Source organism: Schistocerca nitens, chromosome 1 (genome assembly GCF_023898315.1).
Source record: "Schistocerca nitens isolate TAMUIC-IGC-003100 chromosome 1, iqSchNite1.1, whole genome shotgun sequence".
Taxonomy (NCBI): Eukaryota; Metazoa; Arthropoda; class Insecta; order Orthoptera; family Acrididae; genus Schistocerca; species Schistocerca nitens.
Genome location: NC_064614.1, coordinates 621318066 through 621339047, shown reverse-complemented (window position 1 = coordinate 621339047; position 20982 = coordinate 621318066). Strand labels below are relative to the sequence as shown.

The 20982-nt window shown below is 41.0% G+C and overlaps 1 protein-coding gene across 1 annotated transcript in view; it reads left to right on the top strand.

Annotated features, from left to right (window-relative positions):
• Positions 1–20982, top strand: part of LOC126257494 (iron-sulfur cluster assembly 2 homolog, mitochondrial) — a 31316-nt gene that overhangs the window by 9896 nt on the left and 438 nt on the right. The gene's annotated exons all lie outside the window — the stretch shown is intronic.

Below are 20982 nucleotides of genomic sequence, written 5' to 3'. Positions count from 1 at the left end.
TGTATCATAGCTGCATAACTTGCCCCGGCCCACGAGCGCATCAGGACACCATACATGCATTGCAGTCAGAAGTCCTGCTGGGTGACAATTTCATGAAGAAGTTACATCTTGCGTACCATGTTTATAACAGGCACATCTGTCTTCACGTGGACATGGGAGCAACGATCTCTCTCATCAAATTGGACAACATATCCATGACTGGGCTCATTGGAGTTGTTTGCACCCTCACAGCGTTTGGTGGTCTATGGAGACAGTTCTATTGCCTTTGGTGGGCAGTTCTTGGTAACAGCTGCCTACAAATACATTACATGGCTCATTGTGTTATTTTTTGTCGACTACCCATTGGCTGCTAACATTTTTGTCCTTGGTGCCTTTGCACTGTTTGGGTTTACTATCTGTGATAAAGTCAGAGTTGTATCCAGTGCAGTCCCCTTTCAGGAACTGGACAATCTTTACTTGGCATTTACATCACTGTTCAACTGGATTTGGGCTGTGCTTTGGATTTTCAGGTGCACATAACCCTTTGACTGGGTGCCACACTTCAGTTTACCATTTCAGTGGCTTTATATACTGCAGTGAAGTAAGAGTTTTGTTGTCTCCAGTTTCTGGAGTTGTTGAGCCTGTGGAATCTAGTGTATGGGCTCAACCCCCTTCGTCATACTCAAGAAGCCCAATTGTTCTCTTTGATTATGCGGGGATTTCAAGGCTACCATTATTGCTCAATTGCTGGTTAAAACTTGTCCTGTACTTCGGACAGAAGAACTTCTTCACAAACTAGTTGGTAGGGAATACTACTCAAAGATCGATCAATAGCCTTTAAATGAGACATCCCAGTTGTCTTCAATACGCCCTTTGGATTATCTAAGTAGAAGCGACTTCCATTTGGCATTGCTCAGCTCCAGCAATTTTTCAAAGGTATTGGGAACAACTGACACTGCATATTCCATCTTGTGTGAATTATCTGAATGATCCCATTCTTACGGGACCCTCCTGCTTGGAGCATTTACAAAATCTCTGCTCCCTCTTTACAACTCTGCCAGATGCTGGTCTGCATCATTTGGAGAAGTATAGATTTTTTCACCCAGCGGTGGAGTATTTGGGGCATTGGTTAGCCAAAGATAGAATCAGATCTACCGATCGAAATGTCTCCTCCATCAATTTCCTTACCTGCCAAGGAACTTACCTGAACTGCATGTGTTTTGGCTGAAGGCAGTTTTTACTCCAAATTCCTACTCCAAGCAGCCCACACTGCACAAAAGACGTTCCCTACAACTGGACCCCTGCATGTGACCAGACCTCTACCCAATTACAAACCGTGCTCAAATCTGCCCCTTGTTTCATGCAATTCTCTCCAGAATGTCCATTGGCTTTGGCAGCCAATGCATGCTGCATTCGCCTGTAGCATTGGGACATTTCTGACGTACAGGAAAAAGGATGGCTCTGAACAGCCAATTGCATACGAATCCAGGTTGTTGACACCTGCACAGAGCAATTTCTCACAGATCGAAAAGGAGGCGTTGGTGATAATGTTTACCCCCGCTGCCATCCAGTGACCAGGAGACCACAGGGGCAGTGCCACTGGTGACTGCCAGTGACCCCCCATGGCTTGACTGGCACAACATTCTGCATCCATAAAGATTGGGATAACCCTCCAGTGCTCTCACCTCCAGTGGTGTCACAATGGACACTGCTGAACATCCTGTCTGGCCGCAACCGGCAATCAGAGCAACTGGGTTTCGACAATACATCTTTCTCCCACCCACACCGCCACCCCCCACAGCACAGTTTGGGGCATTTCCACCCATATGTGCCTGTTTTTGTTGGGCGTAGGGTTTGGGGGGGGGGGGGGGGGGAATCTGTTAGTGGGCACTAAGGAGGTTGAATGCCCACCAGAGGAGATGGATTTAGATGGCCGTCAGAGGGACCCACAGCTGTCATATCTGTCTTTGTTGTACTAGGACTGCTTGATAACTACCTTGCTTGACACCTGTTTACTTTCTTTGATCATGTATTGGATTTGTCTCTCTGCTGCTCTTGGCCTAGTTGTCATCATTGTGGCAAAGGCTTTGCATAGCACTTTAATGCCATATAGGTTGTTGTTCTTGTTCTGGTGTCTCAGTCTTGTCCACAATTTGTCTGTCTCATTTCACTCGCCTTCTATTAGTTGGGTTACTCTTCCACCTGGGGCATCCTCCATTTCTTCTAGAGCTCCAACACGCAGACAGCACCCGTAGATGACAACCAACACCTGTGTGATTTTCTTTATGCACAATTGCAGAATTGCTTTGCAGGCACACGATGCTGTAAAAGATAATGAAAATTTTGTCCTTGTCACTCTGTCTGTAGATGTATGATGCTACAATTATGATCGTACATATTGAAAAACAGTAATGACATACTAGCAGAAACTGATTACAGCAAATGTCAATGTGTATTTTAGATCTGAGAATACACTAAATTAACTGAAACTGATAATTACAATTTAAAAATCCTTGTCTATACTGTTTTGATCATAAAATTCGCCTGGGAGCTTACCATTCTGTAGTGAGTATGTGCTCAGTTACCATGGGACCCAGCCTTTGCAGCATTACTCTTTCTGTGCCGCAAACCTACATTTTGACTATCTGTTATCTCCTTTGACTTTCTGTCGGATGGTCCTTGTGGTGTAGATCCTTCTTGGAGTTGTTCACGAATTTGGCCTTGATTTCTAGTTGCACTCCCGGTGCTATCTTCACCTTCTACGCAAAGCCTTCCTGTTGCCACAGTATCTCATGGTGGGAAGCCATCAAGTACCTGCACAATGGTAGCTCTCTGACCGCACAGGGATTGCACTATTGGTTCATGCACCGTACACTTCCCACATATGCCTTGGAGTATGTGCCTGTCATGACTGGAGCATGGGGACTGCCGACAAAGGATCACTGGCCACGTAGCCATTTCTGTGCCTGGATGGCGCCCTTGGGGAGAGCCCCCTTTTGGTGTGGGTGGCACCACGACTGATAGTTCACACATGAAGCAACTTAAACTGCCTCCCACTGGTGGTAACATGGCCTCAGCAATCTCTTCAAATGGAAAGGCCTCATATAGTGCAACAAAGTACGATCCCAACATGCTCCCTTCCCTTGTCACACCATGGAAGAAAAAGCAGGAGTAGACAACAAAGAGCAAAATCTTTTCTCCAACACCTGATCTGCGGGGACTCTTTGTTAACCTTATTTTTTGTGGAAAACATTGAGGACAAATACGGGGAAGTTGCAGCCGGCTCTGAGAGGAAGAGCGGTTCCCTCCTCATTAAAATGCCATCTCCTTTCCAGTAACAGGCACTGCTCTCTTGTGGAAACTTAGGTTACATACCCATGACTGTCACTCCCCACAAGAGTCTCAGTATGGTCCGGGCCATCATCTTTCACTGTGACCTCCTTCTGCAATGTGATGATGAGCTGCGGGCCAACATAGAGTGACAGGGTGTGCACTTCATCTGTAGTGTCCAAAGGGGACCAAAGGAAAACAGAGATGCTACTGAGGCCTTCATCTTGGCTTTTGAGGGTGATACATTGCCTCAGAAGGTCAAGGTGATGGTCTACCAGTGTGACGTGAAACTCTATATTGCTCCTCCTATGCAATGGTTCAGGTATATGAAGTTTGGACTTGTCTTCCCATTGCACTGCTCCCCCTGTCTGTTGGGATTGTGGACATCCTCTGCACGCAAATGTTCCTTGTGCCCCCCCCCCTCCCCCCTCCCCACATCTGTGCAAACTGTAGTGAGCTCCACTCTCCCTGCTCCCCATACTGCTCCGTTTTTAAGTCTGAGAAGAAAATTCAGGAGTATAAGGCCCTAGACAAGCTCACATATCAAGAGGCCAGAAAAAGTATGAGCATCTTAATCCCAGACAGATGTCACAATCGTACGCTACATTTGTAATGTCATGGCCTTCTCTGCCAGTGATGCCTCCTTCTGTTGCACCTCTTACAGTAGGCCACCAGAGCTACTCGCTGATACCTGTGGCCACATTCTCCGACATGAGGATCCCCCTCACTGCCAATGCAGAGCCCTCCTGGCGCTGGTTCACTTGCTCATAGACCGCCATAATTTGGCTACTTTGAGGTGGCATCTTACCACGCCAACTTAGCAGATATTTAGCGTGCGAAGATGGGTTCTGTTCATCCATGTATGCTCTCCTTAGGCTTCCATGCTATAGAAAATTTCCCTTAGTAGGATTTCATATAACAATGCAAGTTAGTTTCTTGTTAGTTGGTGTTCTTGATATTCACAACAGTCGGTTTACTTTCAGAGGAAGTGATTGTTGATGTCAGTCAGCTGTTATTTATGTTTAAACTTGCAGTGAGTTGGTGCAGTTCCCTACTGTTCACACCCAGACTTATAAATGACTAAAAGAATACGTGACTCATCTTTAGAAAGAGTTCTGAATGAAATTTTAGATGAAGATTCTGACTCGGGGAGTGAAAGTGAATATGAGGATGGTGTTATGGAGTATGATTCAGATCGGCAAAGTGATGTGGATGTTAGAGAAGATGAAGGTAGCGCAGCTTCAGGCAGTGACCATCAGGGTGTTATTGTGGCCAAGTCTGGAAGAAGGTATGTAACCACACAGCCTAGAATTCCTCGGAGGTCTGTTGCTAATATAGTAAGAGAGCAGGCAGGAGTAACTCCAGCTGGTGTTTGCCATTCACCTGGAGAAGCCTTGAAGTTACTTCTTACGCCTGACATCATGGATGTTATAGTAAAACATTCAAATGAAGAGGCAGTTAGGAGAAATGTTACTTCGACTAATGAGAGAGAGTTGTATGCCTTTATAGGAATCCTGATACTTATGGAGGCAAATAAGGACAATTCTGTCAGTGTACACGATCTTTGGTCAGACCTAATGAGTCAGCCAGTTTAACAGGGTATTATGGCAAGAGAATGTTTCAAGGAACTTATTGCAATCATAAGGTTTGATGACAAAAGTACCCACCAGCTAAGAAGGGAAGCAGACAAGTTCACAGCAATCCGTGATGTTTTCAACAAAGTGAATGATAGGTTTCCACTACAGTATAAACCAGGGGTCCACCTTACCATTGATGAGGTGCTCAGCTTGTTTAGAGGGCGCTGCCCCTTTAAAATATTTATGAAGGATAAACTGGGCAGGTATGGCATCCTTATACGCAAGATGTCCAATGCAGCTGACAGATACTTCTTGAATATGGAACCCTATGCAGGTAATGTTCAGAATTTGTCGAAAGAAGAACGGGGTTCAGCAGCTGTCGTCAAACATCTGGTAGCACTTGTGAAAAATACTGGACGAAATATTACTACAGACCGATACTACACCTCGGTGGATTTGGCGGAAGAGTTATACCAAGACTACAAAGTTACTACAGTAGGAACTCTCCAGTCAAACAGGAAGCATATTCCAGACATAATGAAGAACACGTCAAATCAAGAGCTATATTCATCAATGTTCTTGTTCACAGACCCATCAACAGGTAGGTCTCCAGTAACTTTGGTGTCCTACATAGCAAAAACGAAACCAAGTAAAAACTTACTGATGTTGTCAACAATGCACCAAGATAAAGGCACTGTTGGAGGAGAGAAGAATAAAACAGAGATAAATGCATATTATAATTCCACTAAAGGTGGAATTGATACCATTGATCAAATGGCACGTATGTACACCTGCAAGAGGGGAACAAACAGCTGGCCTCTATCTGTATTTTACTCTCTCATCGACATTTGTGCTATCAATGCAACCACCATATTCATCCAGCAACATCCAAGATGGAATGAAAAGAAACACAACAAACGGAAACTTTATCTTCTGCAAGCTGGGATGGAACTAGTGAAGTTGCAGGTAGAAGAAAGAAAAGCCAATGCAAGAGGGTTATCTAACCAAATTGTTCAATCAATGGAGAGTATTCTACAAAAGAAAATCTAAGAAGTGACAACAGAAGCACGTCAGCCTCCTGCAGGGGAAGGTTGGTGCCATATTTGTGTAAGAGAAACTAAAACAAAGAAGCAGAAGTACAACAGTCCAAGTAAACCAAAACAGTATTGTGGACAGTGTCATAAACACGTGTGTAACACACATTCAGAAAAAAAATTGTAAAGTGTGTCTCTTGCCTTGAAGTTGAGGACTCAGAGTAGACACCCCCCCACCCTAGGCATCCAAGTTAGGAAAAAAGGCTTGGGTGTCCTAGGGTTAACGCTTTGTCTTCACTTATTCTTTAATGACTTGACTGTGCTGTTGTTATTCTGGGCTTTTATCTGTTTTTTGTTAGTTACACTTAGGCTTTCTAGGATTTGGCTTTTGCTACTTGATCGATGAAGGGACTGATGACCTTGCATTTTACTCCCATTCACTCCAAACCAACCAACCAGTCAGGCATAAAATTTTGGTCTGGGTAACCTGCAAATGACTGAAGCAGTTTTTCAGCTTGATACTGATGAACATTTTTAGTCATATGGAGAAACCCATAGTAAAATATTTTTTGTCACTTAAGTTCCCATTGTCTACCAGCAGGGCAGAAAGTTGATGGAGGTAGTTGCAATCACATTAGTGTTTTATAACAGTACAACATACCAAGGAGTCACAAAGTTGTTGGCATTAGTCGCTGACTTCATGGTGTTCATGATTGTGGTTGGTCAGCAATCAGAAATGCCTTTATCAGCTCTCCATTGTCACCTGATTTAACTACAAGTATTTTTTTATTTTATTTCAATAATATTGGAAAGTCCTGGGTGGAAAACATTTCACATTTTTGAAAGAGTTATGGTAACCACTCACCTTATAATTGAGGAGAGATTGGTCAGTAAATACACATTGGACTTAAATGATGCTCAGCTTTCACACAATATCCTCCTTTGGAACTAACAAAGACACACCTACACATCCATGGCTAATTGTCTTTTTGCTGTTTTCTGTCTTGAGTGAGGGGTTGTGTTGGTTCAAGTGGTGCAATGAGGTTGAGAGGGGAAGGGAGGCTGATAAGCGGAAGAGGGACAGCAAAGGAACAGAATAGGGACTGCAGCACCAGTGAGCAAGCCTGTGTACTGGTAAGAGAAATCACATGATGCACATGATGAAGTGGAGGATTGACGGTACTGTTACCGACGACTGTGCTGCTAAAGCGGAGTTATTGAACGCAGTTTTCCAAAATTCCTTTACCAGGGAAGACGAATGGAATATTCCAGAATTTGAAACACGAACAGCTGCTAGCATGAGTTTCTTAGAAGTAGATACCTTAGCGGTTCCGAAGCAACTCAAATCGCTTGATACGGGCAAGTCTTCAGGTCCAGATTGTATACCGATTAGGTTCCTTTCAGATTACGCTGATACAATAGCTCCCTACTTAGCAATCATATACAACCGCTCGCTCACCGATAGATCTGTATCTACAGATTGGAAAATTGCGCAGGTCGCACCAGTGTTTAAGAAGGGTAGTAGGAGAAATCCATCGAACTACCTCAGTTTGCAGTAGGGTTTTGGAGCATATACTGTATTCAAACATTATGAATCACCTCGAAGGGAATGATCTATTGATACGCAATCAGAATGGTTTCAAAAAACATAGTTCTTGTGCAATGCAGCTAGCTCTTTATTCGCACGAAGTAATGGCCGCTATCGACAGAGGATCTCAGGTTGATTCCGTATTTCTAGATTTCCGGAAAGCTTTTGACACCGTTCCTCACAAGTAACTTCTAATCAAGCTGCGAGCCTATGGGGTATCGTTTCAGTTGTGCGACTGGATTCGTGATTTCCTGTCAGGAAGGTCGCAGTTCGTAGTAATAGATGGCAAATCATCGAGTAAAACTGAAGTGGTATATCAGGTGTTCCCCAGGGAAGTGTCCTGGGACCTCTGCTGTTCCTGATCCATATAAATGACCTGGGTGACAATCTGAGCAGTTCTCATAGGTTGTTCACAGATGATGCTGTAATTTACGGTCTAGTAAGGTCATTCGAAGACCAGTATCAGTTGCAAAGCAATTTAGAAAAGATTGCTGTATGGTGTGGCAGGTGGCAGTTGACGCAAAATAACGAAAAGTGTGAGGTGATCCACCTGAGTTCCAAAAGAAATCCGTTGGAATTCGATTACTCGATAAATAGTACAATTCTCAAGGCTGTCAATTCAACTAAGTACCTGAGTGTTAAAATTACGAACAACTTCCGTTGGAAAGACCACATAGATAATATTGTGGGGAAGGCGAGCCAAAGGTTGCGTTTCATTGGCAGGACACTTAGAAGATGCAACAAGTCCACTAAAGAGACAGCTTACACTACACTCGTTCGTCCTCCGTTAGAATATTGCTGCGCGGTGTGGGATCCTTACCAGGTGGGATTGACGGAGGACATCGAAAGGGTGCAAAAAAGGGTAGCTCGTTTTGTATTATCACGTAATAGGGGGGAGAGTGTGGCAGATATGATATGCGAGTTGGGATGGAAGTCATTAAAGCAAAGATGTTTTTCGGCGCGGCAAAATCTATTTACGAAATTTCAGTCACCAACTTTCTCTTCCGAATGCGAAAATATTTTGTTGAGCCCAACCTACGTAGGTAGGAATGATCATCAAAATAAAATAAGAGAAATCAGAGCTCGAACAGAAAGGTTTAGGTGTTCGTTTTTCCCGTGCGCTGTTCGGGAGTGGAATGGTAGAGAGATAGTACGATTGTGGTTCGATGAACCCTCTGCCAAGCACTTAAATGTGAATTGCAGAGTAGTCACGTAGATGTAGATGATTTGTGAGGGACAGAGAGAGATAACAGTGGAAAAGGGTGACTACAGAGAAAAGAATGTAGATGAAGACTAATGGAGTTAAGTGAGAGACATGGCTAATGGAGACTGAGGCCAGATAGGTTATGAGACGAAAGGATGTGTTAGGAGGATAATTCCCAGCTGTGTAATTACGAGAAGCTGGTGTTGGAAGAGAGGATCCAAGCAGCATGGATTGTGCAATGGCTACTGGAGTCAAGCCTGTTTTGACACAGCTTGGCAGTGGCCATTCATTTGGTGGACAGCTGGTTGGTGGTTTTATCTGTACAAAGAACTCAGAAATTACAACAGAGTTGGCATACCTTAACACTTCCGGGCTGAGATGCCGTGGTCCATACATGACGTGCTGTGAAAGCCTTCATTCTAAGAGTTGGTATATCATGATTTTTATCACAGGTGGCCCAATCTGTGATCAGACTCATGGGTGTATAGAAATGGTCTTGCACCTGGGTCTTTCACAGGGATATCCAGCAAGAGGTTGAACCAAACTTTTCATAGATTGGGTGGGCAGCATAATATTACTTTCAGAACAGTGAGAAGACTGTTCCTCATTTCAGAACATGACGACGAAATGCAGTTGAAGCCCTGATGAAGTGTGTGGATAAGGTGCTCCAGTCCAGGCTGACGTTAGGTGGTCGTGGGGGAAGGGAATGGGGCCTCTCTTTGCACCTGGTTTGCGGTATTGGTCAGAAAATCAGATTTATTTGTGGTTTTCAATGTCTGCCTGTGTGCTGTTAGCTAGTATTACAGAATCTCACTGTATCTGCTTGCATTTGTGATTTTAATAAGTTTTGTAGCTCAATTTCATGTTTACAAGACAAAACAAGCTCTTTTATTTATTGGTGAGTAGATTTTTCATTTATCCAGTCACATTAAATTTTCAGAAATTGATTATTTTCACTGTTTACGTTACAGAAGAGTTGATGTGTTAAATATTTGCCTTTAACCACGTAGGCCAGAAAATGTTTAGGAAAGGTTTGAAACGGCCCTCCTGATTTAGGTTTTCCGTGATTTCCCTAAATCACTCCAGGCAAATGCCGGGATGGTTCCTCTGAAAGGGCACGGCCGACTTCCTTCCCTAATCCGATGAGACCGATGACCTCGCTGTCTGGTCTCCTTCCCCAAAAAAAACAACAACAACAAAGGTTTGAAATTGTTTTAAGTTTGTTGGAAGTCATTAAGTGCTCTCATTATGAAACACTAGATGAATATTCGGGAGGACGACGGTTCAATCCCGCGTCCGGCCATCCTGATTTAGGTTTTCCGTGATTTCCCTAAATCACTCCAGGCAAATGCTGGGATGGTTCCTCTGAAAGGGCACGGCCGACTTCCTTCCCCATCCTTCCCTAATCCGATGAGACCGATGACCACGCTGTCTGGTCTCCTTCCCCAAACCAACCAACAAACCAACTAGATGAATATTGTTGAAACTGAAATCTTATTTTCACTTCTAAAATCTCCATGCCTAAGATTTTTTGGTAGGCACAGACTCATTTCCTTGGAAATTTCTTGGTCATAACCCCCTTTTGTTCTTTTGTTTATTCGTTGTATTCATTGCACTTTGCTTTGTATTGTTGTTGTTGTTGTTGTTGTTGTGGTCTTCAGTCCAGAAACTGGTTTGATGCAGCTCTCCATGCTGCTCTATCCTGTGTAAACTTTTTCATCTCCCTCCTGTGCAAACTTCTTCATCTCCCAGTACCTACTGCAACCTGCATCCTCCTGAATCTATTTAGTGTATTCATCTCTTGGTCTCCCTCTACGATTTTTACCCTCCACGCTGCCCTCCAATACTAAATTAGTGATCCCTTGATGCCTCAGAATATGCCCTACCAACCAATCCTTTCTTCTAGTCAAGTTGTGCCACAGATTTCTCTTCTCTCCAATTCTATTCAATACCTCCTCATTAGTTACGTGATCTACCCACCTAATCTTCAGCATTCTTCTGTAGCACCACATTTAAAAAGCTTCTATTCTCTTCTTGTCTAAACTATTTATTGTCCACGTTTCACTTCCATACATGGTTACACTCCATACAAATACTTTCAGAAATGATTTCCTGACACTTAAATCTATACTCGATGTTAACAAATTTCTCTTCTTCAGAAACGCTTTCCTTGCCATTGCCAGTCTACATTTTATACCCTCTCTACTTCAACCATCATCAGTTATTTTGCTCCCCAAATAGCAAAACTCATTTACTGCTTTAAGTGTCTCATTTCCTAATCTAATTCCCTCAGCATCACCCGACTTAATTTGACTACATTCCATTATCCTCGTTTTGCTTTTGTTGATGTTCATCTTATACCCTCCTTTCAAGACACTGTCCATTCTGTTCAGCTGCTCTTCCAGGTCATTTGCTGTCTCTGACAGAATTACAGTGTAATCAGCGAACCTCAAAGTTTTTATTTCTTCTCCATGGATTTTAATTCCTACTCTGAATTTTTCTTTTGTTTCCTTTACTGCTTGTTCAATATACAGATTGAATAACATCGGGGATAGGCTGCAACCCTGTCTCACTCCCTTCCCAACCACTGCTTCCCTTTCATGTCCCTCGACTCTTATAACTGCCATCTGGTTTCTGTACAAATTGTAAATAGCCCTTTGTGCCCTGTATTTTACCCCTGCACCTTCAGAATTTGAGAGAGAGTATTCCAGTCAACATTGTCAAAAGCTTTCTCCAAGTCTACAAATGCTAGAAACATAGGTTTGCCTTTCCTTAATCTTTCTTCTAAGATAAGTCGTATGGTCAGTATTGCCTCACGTGTTCCAACATTTCTACGGCATCCAAACTGATCTTCTCCGAAGTCGGCCTCTACCAGTTTTTTGATTCGTCTGTAGAGAATCTGATAGTTCAGTAAATTTCACATCTGTCAACACCTGCTTTCTTTGGGATTGGAATTATTATATTCTTATTGAAGTTGGAGGGTATTTCGCCTGTCTCATACGTCTTGCTCACTAGATGGTAGAGTTTTGTTAGGCCTGGCTCTCCCAAGGCTGTCAGTAGTTCGTGGAATGTTGTCTACTCCCGGGGCCTTGTTTCGACTTAGGTCCTTCAGTGCTCTGTCAAACTCTTCATGCAGTATCATATCTCCTATTTCATCTTCATCTACATTCTCTTCCATTTCTATAATATTGTCCTCAAGAACATCGCCCTTGTACAGACCCACTATATACTCCTTCCACCTTTCTGCTTTCCCTTCTCTGCTTAGAACTGGGTTTCCATCTGAGCTCTTCATATTCATGCAAGTGGTTCTCTTTTCTCCAAAGGACTCTTTAATTTTCCTGTATGCATTATCTATCTTACCCCTAGTGATATGCACCACCTCCTGATAACGACGTCCTCCTGAGTAGTCCCCGCCCGTAGATCGGAATGGGGGACTATTTTAGCTCTGGAATATTTTACCCAAGAGGACGCCATCATCATTTAACCATACAGTAAGGCTGCGTGCCCTCAGGAAAAATTATGGCTGTAGTTTCTCCTTGCTTTCAGCCGTTCGCAGTACCAACACAGCAAGGCCGTTTTGGTTGGTGTTACGATGCCAGATCAGTTCCCTTGTATTTGTGTGTCCGAATTTGAAATCAGTAGACCTTGATAGGTTAAAAGGACCCAATTTAATCACAAAATTTCGGCACAGAATTTTATCACGTCTTTTGTTTGATATGCAATTCGAGTTGCCTCATGTACAATTTTTCTACACAATGTGGGGCGAAGGAATTGCAAGAAGCATCATGAAATTCAGTGGCTATAATTTCTAGCATGGAAATTTCAAATTTGAGCTTTGTTGGACACCTACAGACTTTGAGATGTGGTGAATGTTCAGAGAGCAAAACCCGATGATATGACTACATCTGTTGGAAAGCTTTGGTAAAAGACAATGCTCGTGTGATGTGTTGCATTTAGACTGCAGCTAAGTTCTAACAGCTCAGATTTTTTTATGGTGTGTGCAGCTCGTGAAATTGGAGAAATTGTACGTGATTCATAAACAGACTCGCTCTCTCTCGAAGAGGGTCCACAAGTACAAATGAATACAAGTGATCCTGCGTCGCAGCATATCATGAAAGCATATCGGCTTCAGAAGCCTTCCGACAAACTTCCATGCCCTAGTCACATGCTTGGCCATTGTGCCTGGAGATCAGCAAACATCATGAAAGCATATCAGCATCAGAAGCCTTCTGACAAACGTCCGTGCCCTAGTCACATCCATGGCCATTGTGCCTGGATATTAGCAAACGGTTCTGAAATTACAAGAGTGGCTCATCTCCAAAGAAAAACGATTGAATGACATGGTGAAGGCATCCCAAATTCCTGGCAACAGCTTCTTGTCAAGGCTGGAAAAAAGAGCATACATGTGCGAAGAAGAAGAACATGAACACGAATCAGGCAAATTGAAAATTTACTTGCTGGATCTGTGGGAAGGAAGGCTGTCTGTCAGAAGCTGCCATTCTAAGAACCAGAAAAATAGTGAGTAAAACAGAGATCATGTGAATGCATTCGGTGTTACCGACTGAAGGTCATACGAAAAAGTTCTGCATGGTAAAGTGATTGTGAGTAAGCTGAATATTAATGTAAGCAATGTCTGGATTACTGACAGCGGAGCATCACAGCCCATCACTTTTCAGCGGGAATGGTTCAGTGAAATTCCCAGGTGTCAAAACACTGAAATTTCACTTTGTGATAATGCTGGATGTGAAGTGAAGGGAATTGAATGAATTGAAATAAAGACATTATAAACAGGCAGAAATTATAAACAGGCATTGGGAAGACAGATGAATTAATGATACGTTACATGCCCCAAAAATATGGAAGGATACGTTTTCTGTCAGTATTTGTGCGATCAAAGGTTTTGAGATGAGATTTGTAGGTAAGTTTGTAAACATTGCTCATAATGTGTGTTGTTGATTAAGGAATAAAAAAAGAAAAATGAGATTTGCAGAATATTTTTTGTGTCAAACGCCCAGTGTGATGTGAATTTATCAACCACGAATGACCTCTAAATGTGGCAAAATAGTGGGTTATATAAAAGTCAAATTGATTGTGAATTTCATCAAAACAGATTTTATTGAAGGAATAAATGTGTCTGATGTAGTGTCATTCTTTTGTAAAGTTCATCAGTATGAAAAGTCTCACTATTTGCCTTTTAACAAGAAATGGAAGCAATAAATTCGGAAATGGGCAATTTTATAAATAGCTGTGCATGCAGACTAAAGCAGGTTGAATAACTCAATGGTGCATAGTATTTTGTAACATTCATGAGCTACACATCTTATTTTTGTCAAAGTCGACTATTTCTTGAGAAACAAAACTGACAATTTTGAGTGTTTCAAGGAAATTGAGATGATGATGTCAAAAAGGCTATCCAGAACATTGAAGACCCAGAGGATCAATCGAGGGATGGAGTACTTGAACAAGAAGATGAAGAGCTATCTCATGGAGCATGGGATAACACTCGAGACAATGGCACCATATACTCATCAACAAAACGGGATATCAGTGTGCAAAAACAGGGCCATTGTTGAGTCTGCGAGGTCCATGCTTATTGGGATGAGCATTCCAAAAATTTTGTGGACGGAGGCAGTTCATACTACTGTTTATATACTGAATTAGATTTCAATCAGAAAGGGAAGAAGTGCAACACCATATGAATTACAGCCAGGCAGAAAACCCCAAATTTCACACATGAGGACTTTCAGAGCAGAAATATTTGCTCATGTTTCTACTGTGGAAAATCCAGGATGGAATGCAACAATAGGATAGTTGCTACTCACCATACAGCGGAGATGCTGAGATGCAGATAGGCACAACAAAAAGACTGTCAGAAAGTGAGCTTTTAGCCAACAAGGCCTTCATCGAAAATAGACAACACACACACAACCACAGTCTGTGGCAGCTGACAGTCTGGCTTCAATTGCCAGAGACCGTGGTTGTGTGTGTGTTGTCTATTTTCAATGAAGGCCTTGTTGGCCAAAAGCTCACTTTCTGACAGTCTTTTTGTTGTGTCTAGCAACTCAACACCTCCGCTGTATGGTGAGTAGCAACTATCCTTTTCATAATATTGTTCATGTTCCTAAATTGTTTCACAAGAAGTTGGATCTTAAGACCAAGAAAATGATCACTGTTGGGTATGGGAGACTGTTGCAATTACAAAATCATTGAATCTCAATAATCCTGACCATTCATAACCCTGTTTCAAAGCAGGGTTTTTTCATTTTGTTCCCTATTTTGGACTCCAGCACCAAAGAATCTGAAGGCAGAGATCGAGAACAAGATGTCAAGCCACCAGCTGAAGATGAAAGAAAGGTACAAGGAGAGGAGGATCAAGATCCCAAACCACCACTCGAACATTGGCAGCAGTCTTGAAGATTAAGAAACCAAAAGTGGCCTCAATGTAAAGCTCAGCTTGTCTCCCAAGCCTTTAGTCAACACTTTGGACTGGACTACAGTGAAACCGTCTCACAAGTAATGAGATATGACACAGTACACAGTTTGTTCACCATTTCGGCTGAAGGTGCTGCTCAGTATGGTGCTGGATGAGAATGAATATTTATACAAGCTTAAAAAGTGAATGTGTGGTTTAAAGCAGGCTTCTGGTTGTTTGAATCGAACGTTTTGTAAATTCTTGAAGAAGTTCAATTTCAGAGACGTGGCCCAGATAAAAGTATTGTCCCTGGGTAAGTTGGAAATGATGTGGTCTTCTTGGCTTTATTTGTAGACAGTGAGCTGTTGATTGGAAAAAGCAAAGAATCCCTCAAGGCCAGTGTAGAAGAAACAGTGAAAATGTCTATAATAACTGTTTCTGAAGTGAAGGTGTTTTAGGGAATGGAAATTGAGCACAGTAGAAAAGGAAAACAGGTTGTTTGTTTGGCAAACAATCTGTGCTTCACGAATCCTGAAATGCTTAGACTTTGAAAATTCAGATCCTGCATCCATTCCAGTGGATACAAATGTGTAATTGCACTCAGCAGATGAAAACTTGTCAGTTATAGTGAAATTTTTAGTCATGGAAGCAGTTGGTTCACTATTATTTCTTGCAATTGTTAGTTGATCAGATCTGGCTTTCTTTAGTGAATGCAGAGAGTAAAATCTTGAACAATTATGATGAGAGTCATTGTCAAGCTGTCGTACACATATTGAAGTATGTGCAAGGCACAAAAGACTTTGGTATATTCTTCAGAAAGAGCAAAGATGATATGATTCTGTTCGGATATAGAGACTCAGATTATGCGGGAGATGTAGAAACAAGGCAGCTGACTTCCAATTTTGATTATCAAATGGACCGATAATGTGGTCTTCATACCATCAAAGAATGGTGAGCTTAAGCAGAATATGTGGCAACCAAGCATGACTGTAAAACTGTGTGGCTGCAAAATCTGCTAAGTGATTTTGGAAATCAGTGTGATCAAGCATCAAAACTCTATATGGATAATCAAGAGTGCAGTAAGACTCAACAAAAATCTTGAATTTTACAAAAGATTGAAGTATGCTGATACCCATTATTTCATAAGAGAAAAGCCTATTCCAAGCAAAAAACAGTATGCGGACATTTTCACCAAACCATTAAGCAGAGATAGGTTTATGATGATGTACTCAAGCTTGAACATTTTCAGAAAGATGCTCTAACAGTGGGAGTGTTGAAATTAAATGTTATTTTCACTTTTAAAATCTCCTCGCCTAAGATAATGATGGCACCACTTCGCATTTCTTTTGATGTTCCTTGGGCGTTGCCCTTTCTGTTAACTCATTGTGTGTCCACAAGTCAATACTTTCTTTTGTACTAAGGCCTGAAAAACGTTGTTCCCTTGTATTCCTGTGTCTGAATTTGGATTCCACAAACCGTAATAATTATATGGCTAGTTTACGCTCCAATTTAAGCAACATTAGTTTTTCACACATCCAAATGTTTGACTTCTTATCTCCTGAACTGTGTGTTGTACAATGACGTAATTTTGCAGGTACATTCAGTGGTATATGTGGATACTGTCTGCCAACTGTGTTACAAATGAAGTTAGTAAAACATTATGCCAGATGCTGCCATGTTACTGCATGAGCAGCAAAATGTAGTAGCAATAGACTTTTCCTTTCATCAGATTGTGGGAGGTGTCAGTGAGAAAAAGTTTCAGAAAAGTTTGAAGTTAAGTGTAAAGTTCATTGGAAGTCACTAAGTGCTCTCATTCTCAAATACTGGATGAATAAATTCCAGGCATTTGCACACTGTCAGTTATGTTGCCTCGAGACAAACAAACGATTTCAAACTGTAATACTTGCCTTATTGTGTTAAACTTTTAATATAAGATTATAGCTTTTAATGTGTAGATTATGACAGCATTTAAAATTTTTAAATTCAGCCAGTAACTATACGAAATATTGATTTTTTTTTTTTTCTCTCTTGTGGAAACCATGAGAGGGGCAACCTGCAAAAGGATCTGGGTGCTGTGTATCAGGTTCCAGGATAGTGGATTAGTAATATAGGTATGGTGGACATAGAGGAATTATGGGTAAAGTTTAAGCCAGTTGTACATCACACACTAGAAAAAGTATGCATCGAATAAAGGCCTTGCCAGACAGGACGTGGCCTGGCCGTGCGGTGGACAGCTGAGAGGTTCAACAGCAAGCGAGGTCTCTCAAGCTGGCCGCTGCAGCTGCAACTGCTGTTGCTCAGCCAGCCATCACTTTGTGAAGGTGTCTGAAACCGTATTAGAATTTTGCACATGTAGTGAGACTGTTGTGGCAATAGTTTGGCAGCTTGACACACATGCAGTATTTCTGCACAAGTGATCCAGTCTGTTTGCTTAGTGTGATTTTATTTTACGTATTTGTTATAAGTCACAAATTTTGTGCAGAAATGAGTAGCTTAAATGAGGGCCAGCTGCTTCTATTATTACCACCACGAAATGGTAGCTATGACAAACAGAGGATGGATTTGTAACATCAACAGGGAGGGAGAAAGCTGAGGGGAATATCATAACTTGTGTATTTAACCAGTCTCCTCATGTTTTACATATATCAAAAGAATATTTTGAGGAGAAGCTATTATTATATAGCACAGTTCCCATTTGAATATGAACTATTTGCCTATGTAGCCCTCTAGTTTTCACCATTCATCCTGTGAAATTTATGTAAATAAGTCTTGCCAATTTTATTTTCTATATTAGCAGATGTTATCTTTCCACATACTTGGAAAATAGACGGATCCAAGTATGGACAGTCATACTTTATTTCAGGTAGAACATATGTGATTTTCAAGACTGTGAAGTAATTGTGCACTGAAATGTGGAATGTTCTGCACACCTACACTGGACCAGCTGAAGCTGTCATAGCCACAGAGACATGCACTCTAACATCTTATAACACAATTAACTTTGGAGCAAGCAGTGTTGCATTTTCAGTAAGGGTCAGCTCCATAGGACTGCTAGCAGTATCATATTTGAAACTTGAACCCATTTAGAGGAAAGAGATCAAAGTCACAATGCTGTGAATGGCACCCCTTTCCCGACATGTCACACCAACAAATTATGGCTCAAATCTTTTGTTTTTGAGAGGATATTCATTTCACATTCACTCCATCTTTATATGTTTAATTTTTTTTTTCTTCAGTACTTTATCCATCCTCAGCAACCAGTTGTGCAAAATAAATTTCATTTCTTGACCAGTTTCATGCAGGCCCTTCTTCAAAAGATTAGATTCATCATATTATTAGCAAGTGTCAAAACTGAACAGCTGTTTAGCTTCAGTTCTTGCATGATGTCCGCATTTGTCGTTTGGCTTCCTTGTACAATATTTGTAGAAGCACTATTATTCATATGATGACAGCAATAATCTGCATACACCTGTTTATTTTTGACTTGTTAACAATGTGATTAATTCTAAGCCTCTGGAGAAGAGCACTTGGAGCCTGAAAAAGGTCAAGAGATAAAATTCCTATTGTGTGTCTGGTTCCTGATCTTTTCAACAATTTTATTTAAGTGTCATTGTTTCTTTAGTTATGAGATACTACAATAACTGTATTAAAAACTTCCATTGCAAAATTCTACAATGCTGTTAGTAAAGAAATAATGTTTACTGCATGCAAATAAATGTAAGTATCTGAAGATGGGGTGCTAACCATCTTCAGATGCCATCATGGAAAAATAAACACTTATGAAAGCAACTGGTTGCAGCTAATTCATTATAAATCACCTTCTGTTTCAAAAGTTGCTTGTTCTAATATGTCCAGAATGATCAAGGATTATTTACTAATGTTAATATGAGAGATAATAGAAAAATAAAATATGGCAATCCCAGTTGACATTTATACCGCGATTAAAATGACTTTGTGATCAGATTGCAGTGGGGAAGGAGGGGGGCAGTGTTAGTGTGCAGCCAGCCATGCCTCACAAGGCACTGAGCAGATAACACAGCAAGCACTTGGCTCTCGAGGAAGAACTAAAATTAGTTGGTGATTGGCCTGTATCACTCGACTTATTGAAAAATCAATCATAAAGTAATTTTGCCATGTTTGACCACAGCATGTCATTAGGAATCATTTTCAAATACTTGTCCAAAATCACTTTTGAAGATTGATGGAATAGGCAAGGGTTGTTTCTGTAACACAAAATTAAGCCATCGTTTCTTTGTTCATTTTAAAAAGTTTAGTGTCATCCACATGAACTTAACATATATCTGTTGTGTTATATAGAAGCCAAAGGGGAAAAATTCCATTAACAGAATAGTGAATACTTAGATGGAGTACCTCCCTCCCCCAAGTAATTTCTTCCACAGCCTGCCAGTTGCCGACTCGTGTTATGGAGTAACAAGGATAGTGTCTTTGCTCTGGGTTCAGACATGGAGAAAGTAATTGATATTTTTCCAAAAATATGGGCACAAGCTTTCTGAATAAATGGAACCCACACTAATCTTAACAAAAAACACATGTTTGTTTAGTCTGATAAATGGCAGAGGTATAATACCATTGACAGACTCATTCCAAAAAATGTCTATTATTTGTAGTGAATAGTAACATATTTTAAATGTAGATATACCCAACAGCAATAATACAATACTTTTACTGCAGCTGGATTTGTGAAGGTGCCTTCTCATAGAATTGGAATTCTAGTGCACACAGCTTGCCTTAGGTATATACAAATATATGGAAAGAAAAATTACAAGGATCATATTAGGTCCACTAATGCATAAATCTGGAAACCAGTCAGAAATAATGATAAAGACTTAGAGCAGAGAAAATACAGCAGAAACAGCTGATTTTATTTGGAGGTCTGTCAAAATTGTTTAAAATGTCATATTTGGAGTAAGAAGATTGCCATCTGAACTAGAGGCAAAGAATTTTTTGGAAATACATAAGAACTTACTAGTAGAACGGTTTCAATGTAAAGAGCCGAAGGTAACACAAAAAGTGAACCAAGAAGAGGGTGGGAAAAGACATTTAAAGGTTGTAGAGTGTCTTTTTATGAGAATAGACAGTGATATTTTCTAGGGTCCCTAGAAGGCCCAGATGGAAAATCAGTGGAAGTTTCTCAAATGAGCCTACTCCCTCCAGCACATGTTTAATACACAGCCTTATAATTTAAATCTGAGAGAATATAATGCAGACTGGGGTAGTGACATGGCCAGTCTTCTTTAGTGTTAAAATCACACTATGGATGAGCAGGTGTAACACTGATATATAAAGTACTATCTGGCATACAGACAGAGGGGAAAGCACCAGCATAATTAAGCAAGACTCCAAATGCAACTTGCACAGTTCTTGCAAGGCATAATAAGTGAAAGAGAAAGCATTACATTGAATTCATCAACACAATGTAATATAAAATGAGGGCACTTGTAGGAACACAAGCTCAGAAACTCCTAAATAAAATTTGTCACAGATGCTCAACTTATATTACTGTTCTTTATCTTTGCCTTTAAACTTGTGAAAGCTATTCATGTCATTCCACATGTAGCACTGATTTTCATCTCTTTTTTATTTAAATTAATTGTATTCTTGGGCCTTGTCAGTGAATGACTCCCATTCTTTGCATGACTTAAAAGATGGAATGAGCTGTTCCAAATGCACAAGACAGATTTTAATTCAGTATGCTCAGTGATTATAGCTTTTCATACAGTTTTAATGAAGAGGGCAAGGTGAAAGATAAATGAAAAACTTGGAACATATGTTGCTTTTTGAGAAACAGGAATCTGTGCTGTATTAGAGCAAAGAATTTAATGCGCAAAACTCAGCAT